Raw genomic sequence first — 14898 nt, forward strand, 5'->3', positions numbered from 1 at the left:
TCCAGAAAAGGCTCTTTTCATTGTAACGAGAGTGCTTTTGCCAACACCTAAATGTTTCAACAACTCCACATTCCCCAACTGATAGTGGTTTAGTCACAGCTCCTTAGTCAACAGGAAATGCTCTCCTGGAAGAGTCCTGCTTTGTGTCCCCTTGGTCTGCTGAGGCTCAGCTTTCCAACACACAGTTTCTCTCCTGCCCTCGCTTCCTCTTGTCCTGTGCAGCTGCTCTTTCTTTTTTTCTTTAACTCCTAATTACACATCTTCACTCTGACTTGTTTCTTATCACTATCCATATTCAAGTCATACAATTCTCCTACTTAATTCCTATCTTCAGTCTTCAGCGCACACAGTGCAAACCAACAGCTGGAAGGCATTGCAAAGTCGCAGAAAGGAACCTCTCTCTTCTCTGCAGACGACTAGGACTTTGCAAGGAATCCTGATTATTTTCACTCATATGAGGATTTTAGGGGACCCTAACAGAAATATTTTACCCAATATGTTTTATAACTGTACTGTTGCTGGTCATTTTGCTGAGACAGTGGGGAATTTGGAGCTATTCAGCTTTTATTTTTCATGAAATTTACTTCACAGTTTCTCATGACTTTGAATAGGAAAAAAAAAATCACCACAGAAATGGAAAAGAATGTAGCATTTATATTGTTAAAGGGTGCATGGAGATTCAGTTTAGTACTAATTGAAAGAATGGAGTTCTGCAGAAAGGAGCTAAGACACAGCCACAGGGAGCAGATAAAACCTAGTGGTAATTGTATGGAAAAAAAAAAAAAATTGTACTGCAGTGGTGTCAGTCACAACATGGTTAACTCCCACTCGGCATTTTCACCCATCCACCAGAGTAAATAGGTCTGGGGAAGAAACTATGCTGAGATAAAACAACAACAAAAAAACCATATATCCCAGCTGACATCAGAAGAAAAGCTTTTTTTTTTTTTTTGCCTCACACATTTGAGATGTTTGAGAACAATTCATTCAAGTGAAATTCTGACCGCTTGTATCACAGCCAGATCAGGAAAGCTTCTTGCAACTGACCAGGAAAGTAACTGACCCTGGAAACAGCCTGAATTTCTGTTCTGAGTCCTTTGAAAGAAGATAGAGGGTCAATCAGATCTGAGGCCTGCTCTCACTGAAATCAATATCGAGCTCTCTAACTTCAAGTCAAAGGCTTTCTTGTGGGAGGAGTGGACAGGGAAAAAAATACACGCGCTGGCACTGCAAGGCAGCGAGCCCCATCTAAAAAGAGGCTGGTGAGGTAGGACTCAAACCCAAACCATTCTGTGATTCCATGATTCCATGATTCTATTATTCCATGACTCATCAGACATCCATACTGGGGAGGAGCAGTGCTAGGGTTACGTGGAGATACACAATAGAAGAAAGTACATTTTATATATGCACACATACAGTATCTTGTCACACTGGTATGATGCATACAGTGTAAATTAGTCCCCATGACAGGTGCCACAGTACAAAAAGGACAGGATATATGAGGAGGGGCTGAGGTCCCTGTGTGTGCTCAGCCCAGAGCGGAGGAGCTGAGAGAGGCCTGATGGCGGCTGCAGCTCCTCACAGGGAGCAGAGGGCAGCGCTGAGCTCTGCTCTGTGTGACAGCGACAGGGCCCGAGGGAACGGCATGGAGCTGCGTCAGGGGAGGGGCGGGTGGGGGTCAGGGACAGGGTCTGCACCAGAGGGCGGTGGACACGGAACGGGCTGCCCAAGGTACTGGTCATGGCCCCAAGCTGCCGGAGTTCATGGACATTGCTCTCAGTCATATGGTCTGACTTTTGTGTGGTTCTGTGTGGAGCCAGGAGTTGAACTCAGTGATCCTTGAAGGCCCTTTCCAACTCAGGATATTCTGTTTCTTTGCTTCTCTGACCCACTGCTAGACACAGCTAACAGCACTGTTTTGCAGGCTCTCTTGTGCCTCATCATCAGTGCATCTTTCACAACATGAAGGCATCAGATTTACTCATCTATCTGCTTTTCCCCAGTGGCTGCAGTTCTTCAATAGCTACAATTTCTTTAGCTGCAATCTGAACCTATGCAGTTAGTGACATGATAGGGGCGTCATTTATTTATTACAGCTTTGGGGAAATCTCTACAGACTGACAGCAGAAAGAATGAGCATAGAGAAATAACTTGCAGACACCAGGAGCTTATTTTAAAATCCCAAAACACAGGTATGGACTATGCAGCCTGCCCAGTTTTCATCACCATCTTGCAGGGTCTTCTTGTGACTAATTTTATTAAGCACAATGCTCTCAGCAGAAAAAGCATTAGGTGACATAATAATAATCTACAGAGTCCTGAGTAAATCCTGTGATAAATGAGGCTGTTGGTAGTCTCAGAAAAGTGTGTATCGTCTCAGTTATTAATAGCCAAAACCTTCAGTAGAGCTTAAAACTTTCCAGATTGTCATCCAGTAGCTGGTGAGTCAGTCAGATGAGAGCAGAAACTTTCATTTTTCTTCACTATTTAAGAAATCCAAACATTTAAAGATCAGAAAAGCTACCATTCAGAGATCCTTTGGGATTAAAAGTTACCTTTGTTACCTTTCCTGAAGAAAAATAAAGTGTTGATGGAACCAACTGCTGCATAAAAAGCAGAGAAAGGAAAAAAGGAAAAGAGGAAGGATAGGGCAATGTACTTCCCACATTAATCCTTGGCTGTTTGAGGACAATTGGTTGTGTGTGTTCTAGACAACGCCTGCACCATTAAGGCTGAGGCAGAAGTTTTCGATCTGCAAAGCTTTACTTTGAAATAAAGGAATATTTTCTCTATTTACTCCCAAAGAACAGCAAACAATAATTGAAATTGCAAGTTTTTTTGTTTTTTTTTTTCCCTTAATTGAATGCTTTTCAAGCTGTTTATGGGTCTTCATTTTTTATCCTGCAGAAAATCAGAGATAATCTGGGGCCAGGTTTCACTACACTACTACTCCAAATGTCTGGAGGACTTCACTCCTTTCTAATCTTCATCTACAGAGTGTTTCAAAGTGTTTTAGTGTCACAAAAATATGTCTGTTCCCTCTTCCTGTGGTCTCTTATATTGTTTGTAGTCCCTCAAAACAGATCGTTCTGAAAGCAAAGTTGATGGTGATAATCTAAGGCCAAAAAACATAGAAACAATTGTCAGTTTAGCCCCGAACAACCCTCAAAACCGACTGATGTTCAACAATGGTGTATCATAATAGATGTGTAACAAGTAAATGTGTGCAGTAACGACTGTATACATTCACTGGTGCTGTAGGCATGGTTTAGATGCATTCTTCTTGGTTTATATTAGTTTGAGTTAAAACCTAATTCTAGACCTAATGCTAGATCAATTGTCATAGAATGGCCCAAGGCTTTACTTCAAAACCTGTTCACTTTCCAGTACTGATATTTAGGAACTTGACACTTTTCTCTCAATGCAAGAAAACAACAGGCTATATTTACCTTAGGATTTTTATTATTTTTTATATGGAGAGAAAAAAAACATTAATTTTTCTCTGAACAATGTTCATTGTGTCTATTCATGAGATGCAAGAGAAGTGGCACCAAAGGAAGAGTTGCTGAAAGATGTGTTTCCAGTCTGATCCTTCTCTTGAAAGTCAATTTTCATTTCACTGTTGTGTTTTAATTTTGGGTCAGATTTTTTTTCAAAATCCTCTTTTTCAGAATTCCTGATTTGTCTGACTATTTTACATCTTGTTAACATTGCTTAGTTGTGCATTTGTGAAATGTCAAGGATGTTTTTTTTTTTGTTGAATGAAACATCAGTTTCTGACCAGTTCTCTCTGGTCCCTCCCTTTGGTAGGGGCTGGGATCAAGTTTGCACCTGCATTGCACAGTAGCCCATCTCACCCTCTGAGCAGCCCTCTGACCTCTCAGAGCTTAAGATATTCCTTGCCGTAAGGATCCCAAACACTCTCTTCTTCTCCTCTAATGCACACACCAGTATTCCTGGCTTTAAGCATTTGGCTCAATCACAGCTGCTAAGCTTTCTTGGAAATTGAACCACAGTTTCATAATTCCAAGGCATGTGATCAGTTTTTCTTTCACACTGAAATGAGAAAACATGAGTTTTTGGTCTGCTGTAATGGAAATTCTATCACGCCTGTAGTAGTATGTTCCTTTTGTTCCCTAAGTCAGAAGATGCAAGTACTGGAGACTACTGTGATTTGTGTGCTTCTCATTTGAGAATCACAGATTTATTCTGAATTATGTTCTGTACTTGCATCAATGAAAAATTTTTCATTTTTACCTAAGTGCAATTTGTATTTTTCTTTTCAAGTGTTATTCATTCCAGTATGACTAACATAACCTGGAAACCTGGAAGCCAAACATTCTATTTACTCCAGTTTTTACACAGCCAATTTCAGAAAACCTTTTTTTAAAGAATGAGATCCACTTCTGGACATTTTCCTATGTCATCATGTTGCTAGTGTTGATTAGTCTACCCTGTTACCTGTAGTAACACACAACAACAGTGATCTCCCCTTCATTACAGTATTTCTCAGTGTCCTGTGACAGATTGATTTAATGTAGTGCACTGATAAATAGTACTCAAACTTTGTAGATGCTTTCAGTTTTGGAACTGAATACTATTTATCTTTCAAGTTTGCTCACAAATGATCAGATCCTCTACTGAAGACTGAAGACTTTTAGGGCAGTCTCTCATTTCAGCTTCTTTATAAAAATTCTTCAGTTCAGGCATCATGATTTGATAACTGACACAGGTTGGCCTTAGATCCTGGATTTTTAAGCCATGGAAATGGAGATGTTTCATAAAAATCTACTGTTTTCTATATGAGCACTGAAACTCTGAAGATCTTCAGTTTACTTGTTCTCCTAACCAAGTCTCATCTCACAAATGGTCCATGAAGTTTAAATTACCTGGGGTAATCTTCCAAGCAGGGAGAGACATATAGTACTTCAGGTTGTTAGACTTTACAAGCAAAAGAAAAGGCTGACATAAATGATGATCGCTTTTCATATGCATTGCCAGTCAAATATGTAAACTTTATTAATTCATCCATTCTCTCTAGTATATTATCTTTATGTAAAAAAATGTTTTAAGTAATATATTCCCCATTTATCCTTCAAATATAGAATCTCAGTAAATGCTTACGGCTCTAAAACATTGACTGAACTACCATTATAGAATGCCTGTTAATTGCCAAGGATCCCAGCAGGCTCTGCTCACTTTGTTAGTGCTGATATATCTCTAGGAAATACAACTTTCAACACTTTTAAATGATTTCTCTGCAGAAGAATTTTCATTGGATAGCTGATTTTTATTTCAATTTTTATTTACAAGTTATGAATGCAAAATATACATATAGTTTTGTCTACGTATTCTATGGGTAGTTCATAGGCAGTTTCATATAGGTAGCTGAACTACTCTTAGAGAGATTACAAGATGGAGGAGAAGAGGATGAAGAGGATTCTGCAAAAAAAAAACAAGACATAGCAAGAATAAATATGTATTCTCCATCTTGCAGAGAAAAGGAGATCTGGGGCCTAGGTCATTATTGGAGTATCTAACCTGTGACTTCACAAAAAATATAAAACAGGTGTCTAGAAGAGACATCATTTGATCTTGGATTCCATTCAATTTATTATAGTAATTATAAAACAATCTTTATATTTCAGGCTGTGCTGGACAAATATGCTTTCACAAGTTCCATCTGCCGTCTTTCTGTGCATTTCTAATGTTTGCATTGGAGATTTTATTTGTAATCTCTTTGTTCAACAAACATTTATTTTCCATCTCTTTCAATGTACACAAGGAAGAACTGCTTTTGTGATGATTCATGAGTGCTAGGACCCACCCATCTGGAGGCTGTTTCTGGAGGCTGTTACTGAATGAGGGCCAAGAGCAGTCTTGAAGTCTGCAAACCTGGGTCAAAGTTCATGTTCAGTTTTGAGGACTATAATTAGCACAGCAGATTTAGACAGGAAGCTGCTCCCTTGAGACCCAATTTCAAGGCAATTAGGGTTGTACTCTTTCAGCATGGTGATTCTGTGCTAGACCCTGTCTGCCCCACAGTAATAACAACGGAAGTACCCATTACTACACATTGTTGTGGCTTGGCTTCTGTTACAAAAGAAAGCATATCTTCTAATTATACTTTAGCATAAGACCAGGGGGAACTTGTGGTAATGATGAAGATGCTATGCAGACTTTTGCTACTTTTCTGTTTTTCAAAGATTTCTCTATATGTGTGTATTACAAGTAAGAATTATTTACATGGAGTAGAAAATCGATGTACTGGCTTAGACACATTTCCAGTCCATGTGTAATTCTCCAGTACTGCTCCATTTTGGCTTTTTCAAGATGACCATATATGCTACAGGAATTAACTTAATAGCTGCAATATGTTAGCTCTACTATCAGATTGCAGAGGGCTGCAGTATCTGAAGTTCAGAAACAGGACAGAAAATACAACAGCACAATTTGTCCCAGTGTAAAGGAATTGTATTGCTTACAGTTACTTCAGCGTTATTTTTGAAACACTGTTTTATGTATGGCTTCTGCTCTGTTGTTTTGCAGAGGTTGGGAATTTCCCAGAATACTTTCATACTGGAGTATGATCCATGACTTCCATGATTTTGTTGAAAGCACATAGGGTACAAATAAGGTCATCTAAAATAATTAGATTATAGATCTGTTTGCACGTATTCCAAATAGTGAGATAGTCTCCCTGCTTAGTCAATCTCAGAAGGAAATGTTTCTCATACTGAGGTGGATATTTAAAATAAAATAGCTAAATCCTCTCTCCCTATCTTTTTTTTTTTTTTTTTTTTTTTCTGTTGACTCTGGAATGTGGCTATCATTAGCTTTGCCCAGACATCTCAGCATTTTTATAGTCAAACTAATTAACTGTGTCTGTCTTGCTCTCTCTCATGACAGTATTTTGCAAAAGGCATAAGATGAGATGAACTGGTAGGTGTTAAGAATTAATGTGAAAGGAGCATGATTTCATTAAAAAGCCAAAGACTTGTTTTTCTTCAAAACCCAAACCTTTAGCAAAGGTTTGCTTTCTCTTTGAATAAATCTGCTCGTCTAACTCTCACAGCTTGGTTGAAGAGGCAAAATTTGTGTAAAAAACATGGAAGAAAAATGGGAGCAGCTAGAAATTCTGAGTGCTGTGCAGTTTTAATGTCAGTCTTGTCCTGTGTATTTTTTAATGATTAGTGAAACTGAGATCATTGGTGAAGAGCTGTCAGAGAAAGACTGTTTGCTATAGCATGCTTCTTATCCATGTTTTCCTGGGATGCTGTGTTACTAAAGAGCAGCGCTTGGAGCACAGACAACAATGCACGCCTTGGAGTCATGTCTTTTTTTCTCTGAGTATATACGATATTTAGCCGTCTGTAAATTTATCTCTGGTTCCTGAGCAAATTACTGTGATTAATAGTCAGAAATAAGAGCAGTGAAATTTCAGCCAGTATACTGCAGGGAAAATTCATATTCAGCACACAGGAAAGAAAAAAAATACAGAAAAGATCTTCTAGAACAGCATGACCATGGCATTTTAACAAGTATAATTATTTACAGATGAATAATTTGCCTAAATAAATTGAAACCCAAGAACTATAAAGCTTCACCATCTTATTCTCCATAAACAATGACAGAGAACCAAGAATTAAAAAAGAGCGTAAAAGATTTGCCCTTATCATTAGAAAAAATGCTGAAATACAAGGATGATTATATCCTTTCATGGTTTCAGTCTGCTGAACTACATGGATTTTCCATGCCAAAGTCATGGCTTGTATTTTTGCTATATTTCAGCATCCTTTATTTTAGAAGATGGCATCTACTTTCGTCCCTGTAAATATCAGAAATGAGTGCTAGCAATAGGAGTTCTTGTTTCTAGCTTTGAGTCTAGGCTGAAAGCATATCAGCTTCCACATAACTGGAGTGCTGGTGAGTGTATCCTTGCTGAACTTATCATTCTCGATAGATTAATTTTTCTATTGTATCCTGCCCTAACAGATGAGATGCTCTAAATCCCAGAATGCAAAATATTTCAGCACCACGTTCTATATTATGTGCTCACTCTGCAGGAAAGAGGGCATCCTTCGTGAGAAGCAGCTGTTAAATATTTAAAGATGACAAGTTACATAAAAGTTACACTTCACACATCAACATTTAGCCAACACAGTCCTTTATTTCAGCATAACAGACATTCCATCATCCCACCAACTATCTCAACCACGAGTTTTTTTTTTTTTTTAAGAAGAGAAGGAAATATTTTGTAATCATGGAAGGATGGTTAGCTCTGAAAGATGAACATAAATTCTCTGCATAGCAATCACAGCTTTTGCCCTTGTGAAACATCTGTGATACATATTTGGAGTGTAATTAATGCATCCATTCTTTGCAAAGTAGCTTCTTTTTGTCTTATTCTTTGTAAAAATATTTGCTTCCTCTACTATGAAATTACAGTTCCTGATGAAAAGATATGGGGTCTTAATAAAGACCCGCTGGCTCTCTTAGTGTCTGTTGGAAGTTGGAAAAGAAATTGTCATTTCTACAGTAATGGACAGTTTGCCATTTTTACACTCACTTCTTACAGAATCCCTTTATTCTTATTCTCTTTTTATGTGTGGGTGGAGGAAAGAAGTAAAACTATGTTTCCAAACTTTTTTTAACACAATTTAGGATGGGAGAGAGACAGTAGCACAGCACTGAAACAGGATGTAATTTATAGACCCAAGCCTTCTTCCCTCTCAATGCCAGTAGGTTGCTCTCTGTCAGGAAGGTGGGTTGAGTAGTTCAACAAGTCCAAAAACTAAGGTAAAAATCTTTTCAGTTCATCCTAACTCCTTGGTTATAGAGGAATTCTTCAGTCCCTGAGAGATCTCATTGTAAATACAATATGAGACATATGCTGTAATAGTTAAGCAATATGAAGTGAATTAGGGTTAAACTGGAAACCTTAATTGAGCTTTCTCGTTACTTATCATGGGTTGCAGCCAAGCCAGTGATGTTATTTAAATATAAGGTTTGTCGGTTTGATTCCATGACCTGTTTCTGAGAGAAGTAATGAGGTTTAAACACCAGAGAATGCTTCTTGCAGTTTGTAAAGAGTATGATGTATCTCAAATAGCATTTCCATTACATACTGTGATAATAACAGTCATTTCTTTATTTTTGGAGAGTTGCTGGGGTTTCCAGGGTTCTTTGGCCATTTGTGGATATTGGTATGTTCTATAGCTCTAAGGGTGTGCTTAGTGAAGAGTCAGGTGAGTTATTTATGTGTGTTGGAGATGGATAGAGGCCTATTGTTTGGATATTTCAACTTGGAAATGTTTACTGTGAATATTTTAGAGGGAGCAGATGCATGAAATCGTTTTTAGGCCTGAAGGACTGAACACAAAGAAGTCAAGCATGAAAAGTGTAAGCTGCACAGCCAAGGCAAAGACACTTCAGGCAACATTTGTGTTGTTAAACGTATCTATTACAGCCATTCAAGAAGCAAATGTGGGCCGACAGCCAAATGGTACAGAGAGTGTGTATTCACATCATTCAGACTCATGCTTTCTGGGTGCCACACTGCATAGTACTTGGCACTGGTCTCCTCCAGGCATCAGCTGCCCGGTGCCTTAAAGATATGATTACCCTTTTTATGTTTGTTATTTTTGTTTAATTGATCCAAAACAATTTGTGGACCACTGTATAACAGTCCCAGGGGTGTTTTGATGTCATGAGTCAGAGGATATAAATGGCATGCTTTGGAGGACAGCCTGTGCTAGAGGAGAAGAGAGTGGGGGAAGACACATACTCTTACCCTCTTGCCTATTGGAAAGGGTTCCTGAGCTGAACTATCCTTTAATACACACTTTGTGTTGTATGGATAGCTAGTTCAGTCCAAATCACAAGTGAGAATTAGTATATAGGGAATGTGAGTAATAATGGAGTAGACTTGAAAGTAAATTTTTGGATGGTTATGTATGACATTATGAACGTATAACCTAAGATTTGCTAAGAAGGCATGTAAACAGAGATTGGGGTCAGTCAGTAAATCATGCTGATCTATGTTAGTGTTGTGAAATCATCAACATAAGATAATAAATCTGGAATCAATAAGTGGCCTCAGTAAGAAAAATAAGTCACAGAAAGAGAACTTTGCGTTGATGACATGTTGCTTACAACTTTTTAAAATAATTTCCAATAAAAACTTTTTTAAAAACATTTTCAGGCCAAGATGCTTTTATAAAAATGTTGAAAATACTAAGGAAATACAGCCATGAGTTTGAGTTTCCTATACAAATGTTCAACATGCAATTATTTGAATGACTATAGAAATCCCATCTCTATGTTTCCAGTACAGATTGTGTTACCCAGATCACAAAGGATCAGCTAGTGGAGAAGAACGTGCCCTGCCGTGAGCAATCTCATCATCTCTAAAGGAATCCTCCACAGATTTCAGTGGCTTCCCAAGGGGTAAATTATTTTTCTCTCCTCTAGTCTCTGTATTTTCTGCATTGCTTTCAGATCTGGTAGCTCACAACATGCTCAGAAACAGCATAATGGTGACACAGCTTAAGAACTGAGCAACACCAAAATTTATGTTGAACTTGTCAGAACACAGGGAGAGAAATAAAGACACATCACACTTCTTGAATAATTGTTGTCTTTTAGAGAAATGCAAAAAGAGCCCTGCTGTCTGCTGGCCTTTGAAATTTCAGTGCAAGGAAACCTAGCATCCTGAGATTTGTTTTCTTTTCTTTCACTGTACAAAATCTGGCCATATTCATTGGAGTTGCATTTATCCTGGTATCATAGGATCATTAAAGTTGGAAAAAACCTCTAAGATCATCTAGTTCAACCATCCACCTACCATCGATATTGCCCACTAAACCATGCCTGTTAAGTACTATATCTACATGTTCCTTGAACACCTCCAGGGACAGTGACTCCACCATCTCCCTGGGCACTCTTTTGGAGAAGTTTTTCCTAATATCCAACCTGATATTCATTAAAAAAATCATTAAAAAAAACCTTATTCATTAAAAAATCAGTGTTTTTCCTTCATGATTGTTTCTCAAGAACATTCTGTGAGCCTGCTACGATGTTGGGGTATAAATCTGTGCCTGCATGTGTACAGAGCTGGGGCCCCAAGAGTAAAAACACACTGGCGGTAGTTCAGAGGCATAAGAGAGGGTGTAAAAAGGGAAAGACAAGATCTCTCTGTAAGCTCACCTGTGCTCACCACATCAGCCTCAGCTCAGAGCGCTTCTAAACACCTGGCTGCCTGTGGCCGACAGACACTTCCTGCCAGTGGTTAATAGTAGCTCCAGCTAGGCTCTCTGCTGTGGCATTGAAGATGTGGTTGAAGCTGTGATGTTAGTACATAATACAGGGACTGATGCAATATGTTCTGAGATTCCTTGCTTCCCACAAGAAAGGAGGAATTTAAGGGAGCAGCTGATTAAAAAAGCAAGCAAACAACATGTAGAAAATGAAAGCAAATTTATTCCCTCAGTGAAAAAACACACATGGGGAAATGTCTTATTTAAAAAAATAGCAACATAAACCCAAGAGGCAATAAGTAAATTATTTTGTTACAAATCAAGTCTTTAGGCAGCTAATTGCATCAGATTTATGATTGCAACTGAAAACTCCATTGAAGTCTCCTTAGGCATGGAAGAGGCTGCTCAGGGAGGTGGTGGAGTCACCATCCCTGGGGCTTCTCAAGAAAAGTGTAGATGTGGCACTGAAGCACATGGTTAGTGGGCATGGTGGTGATGTGTCCACAGCTGGACCAGATGGTCTTAATGGTCTTTCCCACCTTAATGGTTCCATAATTCTGTGATATTTCCTATAGAATTTTCTTACTGTTGCCTATTCAAAGGACAAATAGAGAGTAAAAAGGTGAGAGTGGACACATAGAAGTGATCAGCCTAATTCTTCCAGTAATCAAGCTGTGGCCTCGTGTCCTGCTCTAATACCATCGGGAAAGTGTCTTAACAACATTGTCAGTTAATGAATTGAACTATTCTTTTTTAAATTCCCTATTTACTTCTTTATTTGATATCCCCAGGTAAGTCTTTCTATATACTAGGGCACTCCTGTTAAAGTTTCAAACTCTTCTTATCATATGTTCACTGCTACCTAGAAATAGAAGCAGTGGAATTTCCTTAAACTTGCATTTTGCAACCAAAAATGCACTAAAGAGAGACCTCTAGATGTCATCAGTAATAACAATTGCATTTTATTTATGATGAATGTATCAGATAATGAGGGAAAAAAGAAAGAAAAAAAAAAAAGGACAGTTTTAGTTAAAAGTCAATTTGGCAACTAAAGGCAACAAGAAGAAACAATTTAGAAATAAGAGTAACAGATGGATGGAAATATGTTTTGTGATTCCTCTCTCATTAAGCAATTTATAAATGAAGCTGAAGATATCAGATGTTATCCAGAGCTGGCAAGACCAAAAGCAGAAAAAAGTGGGTTTTTTTAAGTGCATCAGGAACAAATCAAGTGCTAGTAGCAGTTGAGGTGGCATGCTTCTAATCTGTGTTTGGGAGCAAGCAGGATGATACATGATCATATGTAGGTGATAAACTGCTTTTTGAGCATTTTGTGGTTCAGAAGGACATGAAAAAACTCTTTTTGAAGTCAGCAGGCTCAGATAACTTTGACTCAGATACCTCCACGTGAAGCTGATGCACTCTGGTTCCCTGATGTTTTCTTTTAATCTTACAATACTAGGGAAATTACGGACGACTGGAAAAAATGTTAATTCTGTGCCAATATTTGCTGAAGAAAAACAAGACAATGCAAAGATAGGCTGAAAGCCAGCCAGCCATTTGTATGAAACAGAGACATATCCATAAATCAACAAAGAGGTTAAACACTAGGACTACAATTAATGACCATTAATGACATTTTAATACGGAAACAGCTCTTATCAAATGAAACTGACATATTCGTATGCCAGTAAACTGAAGAGACTATAAGTGTGGACATTCTCTAAATATTTTTCAAGGGCTTTTAGTACCAGTAAATATTCTGAATAAAATACAAAATGTGCTTTGTACAACATCAAAGAACATTTTTGAATGGATTAAAAGAATCACGTATTTGGCATTTATTTATTTGTTTATTTATGAGTAGGCTTTATGAAAATAAAGGTCTGGCAAAGAGATTTGTGTTGCATCGAAAGACGGGAGGCCAGCAGGGAGAAGGAGTTGATTGTCCCCCTCTACTCTGCCCTCCTGAGGCCCCATCTGGAGTATTGCATGCCGGTCTGCAGCCTCCAGTACAAAGAGGATGTAGAGCTGCTGGAGCAGGTCTAGAAGAGGGCCAAGAAGATGATCAGAGGGCTGGAGCACCTCTCCTATGGATACAAGTTGAGGGAGCTGGGCTTGTTTAACTTGCACCCTTCCAGTATTTGAAGGGAGTTTATAAGCAAGAAGGGGACTGAATTTTTAAACAATCTAATAGTGATAGGGCAAGGGAGAATGGCTTAAAACTAAAAGAGGAGAAAATTAAGTTAAATGTTAGAAAGAATTATTTACTCAGAGGGTGCTGAGGCATTGGCAGATGCTGCCCAGAGAAGCTGTGGATGCCCCATCCTTGGATGCATTCTGGGCAAGGTTGGATGGGGCCTGTGGCAGCCTGATCTGGTGGGTGACAGTCCTGCCTACTTCTTTTAACCTCTCCCTCTCTCAGTTAGAAGTGGCAATACAGCATGTCAAGCAAGGTCCTCAGACCTCAGGGTGTGCATATAACATTGCATATCCATCAATTCCTGCTAAAATTAAAAAACTAAGTAAACAAAATTACCATGCACTTCCATGGCAGAGTTACTGCTGCATATTCCTGCAGAAGTCTGTAGGTGGGTTTGTCATCATCTCTGTAAGGAATCTACATGTGACTAAACAAACCCAAGCTCCTTTTGTGGTCAGCTGAGAGCCTGTCGGTAGTGTAGGAGTTTGGGGGTGGTTTGTCTCCTGAAGTATAGATCTATATGTGAGTGGATAAACTGAACCATAAGCTCCACTGACTCAACTGGATATAATGGAAGCCCAGACAACCAGCTCAAGTCTAACTCCCACAGTAGCATTTGTGATTAATTCTACCTTTTGTGGTCTTACAGATCTCCTCTTAATGTTATTGCTGGAGGCTCTGCTCTAGGTGTCATACAGAGACAAACTGAATGTAGTAGGGCTGTGAGCTGTGTTGCTATGACTTACTTCATATGGTAAAGAAAACTAAATATATCTTCTTTTTTTAGGACAAAGCCAAACAAATAACTTCAACACATGCAAAGGACTTCATTGCTTTATAAACTTTGGCTACGTTGGAAGAACAAGGGTTAATCTTTCCATCATTGCACCATCTGTCTCAGATGAAAAGCTATTAAAAAATTAAACCTACCTTCAATACAACTCTACCTGTCACTTGTTTCTTTCCCCTTTCTCCAGTTGTGTGACCATGGATTTGAGGAACGGCACTCAGAATTCCTGCCAACTGCACATGAAAATGTAGTGATGTAATATAATTTCCTCTCCATGTTCCATATGCACTAAGGCAGAGACTATGCAGATAAGCCATATTTATGGGATAATCACAATATTTCCTAAAACAAAGCAATGTTTTACTGCTTACATCCAGTTCCAAGTCATTACTACATCTTTCAAGCAGTATTTCCATAACCTCATGATTAGTAGGGTGAATGTGAAGGAGTGCTGCAAATTATTCACAGTCAGAGTCACTTATATCATCACATTTCATTCATGTTTACCAAGGAAGAATATAGAAGCCACACAATCTGTGGTTAATCTTAGATATTCAGCTCTGCTACATTTGCTCAGGCATTGCTCTCTCCCAGTGGTGCAATTGGAAGTAGGCTTTATGTGGTTCTGAAGTGTGGGGTCACAA

General features: G+C 38.6%; 1 long non-coding RNA gene across 2 annotated transcripts; it reads left to right on the forward strand.

The window, feature by feature from the left end:
• Nucleotides 1–1186: 1186 nt before the first annotated feature.
• Nucleotides 1187–14386, forward strand: LOC149918728 (uncharacterized). 2 transcript variants are annotated; one of them, XR_016465669.1, is made up of 3 exons: nucleotides 1187–1267; nucleotides 10335–10452; nucleotides 14252–14386. It is a non-coding gene; the product is annotated as an uncharacterized LOC149918728 (long non-coding RNA). The 2 variants fall into 2 exon arrangements; XR_016465670.1 differs by lacking the exon at nucleotides 1187–1267 and adding an exon at nucleotides 1285–1734.
• Nucleotides 14387–14898: the final 512 nt, after the last annotated feature.

This window comes from Phasianus colchicus, chromosome 3, assembly GCF_987193195.1.
Source record: "Phasianus colchicus chromosome 3, bPhaCol1.hap1.1, whole genome shotgun sequence".
In the NCBI taxonomy this organism is placed as follows: Eukaryota; Metazoa; Chordata; class Aves; order Galliformes; family Phasianidae; genus Phasianus; species Phasianus colchicus.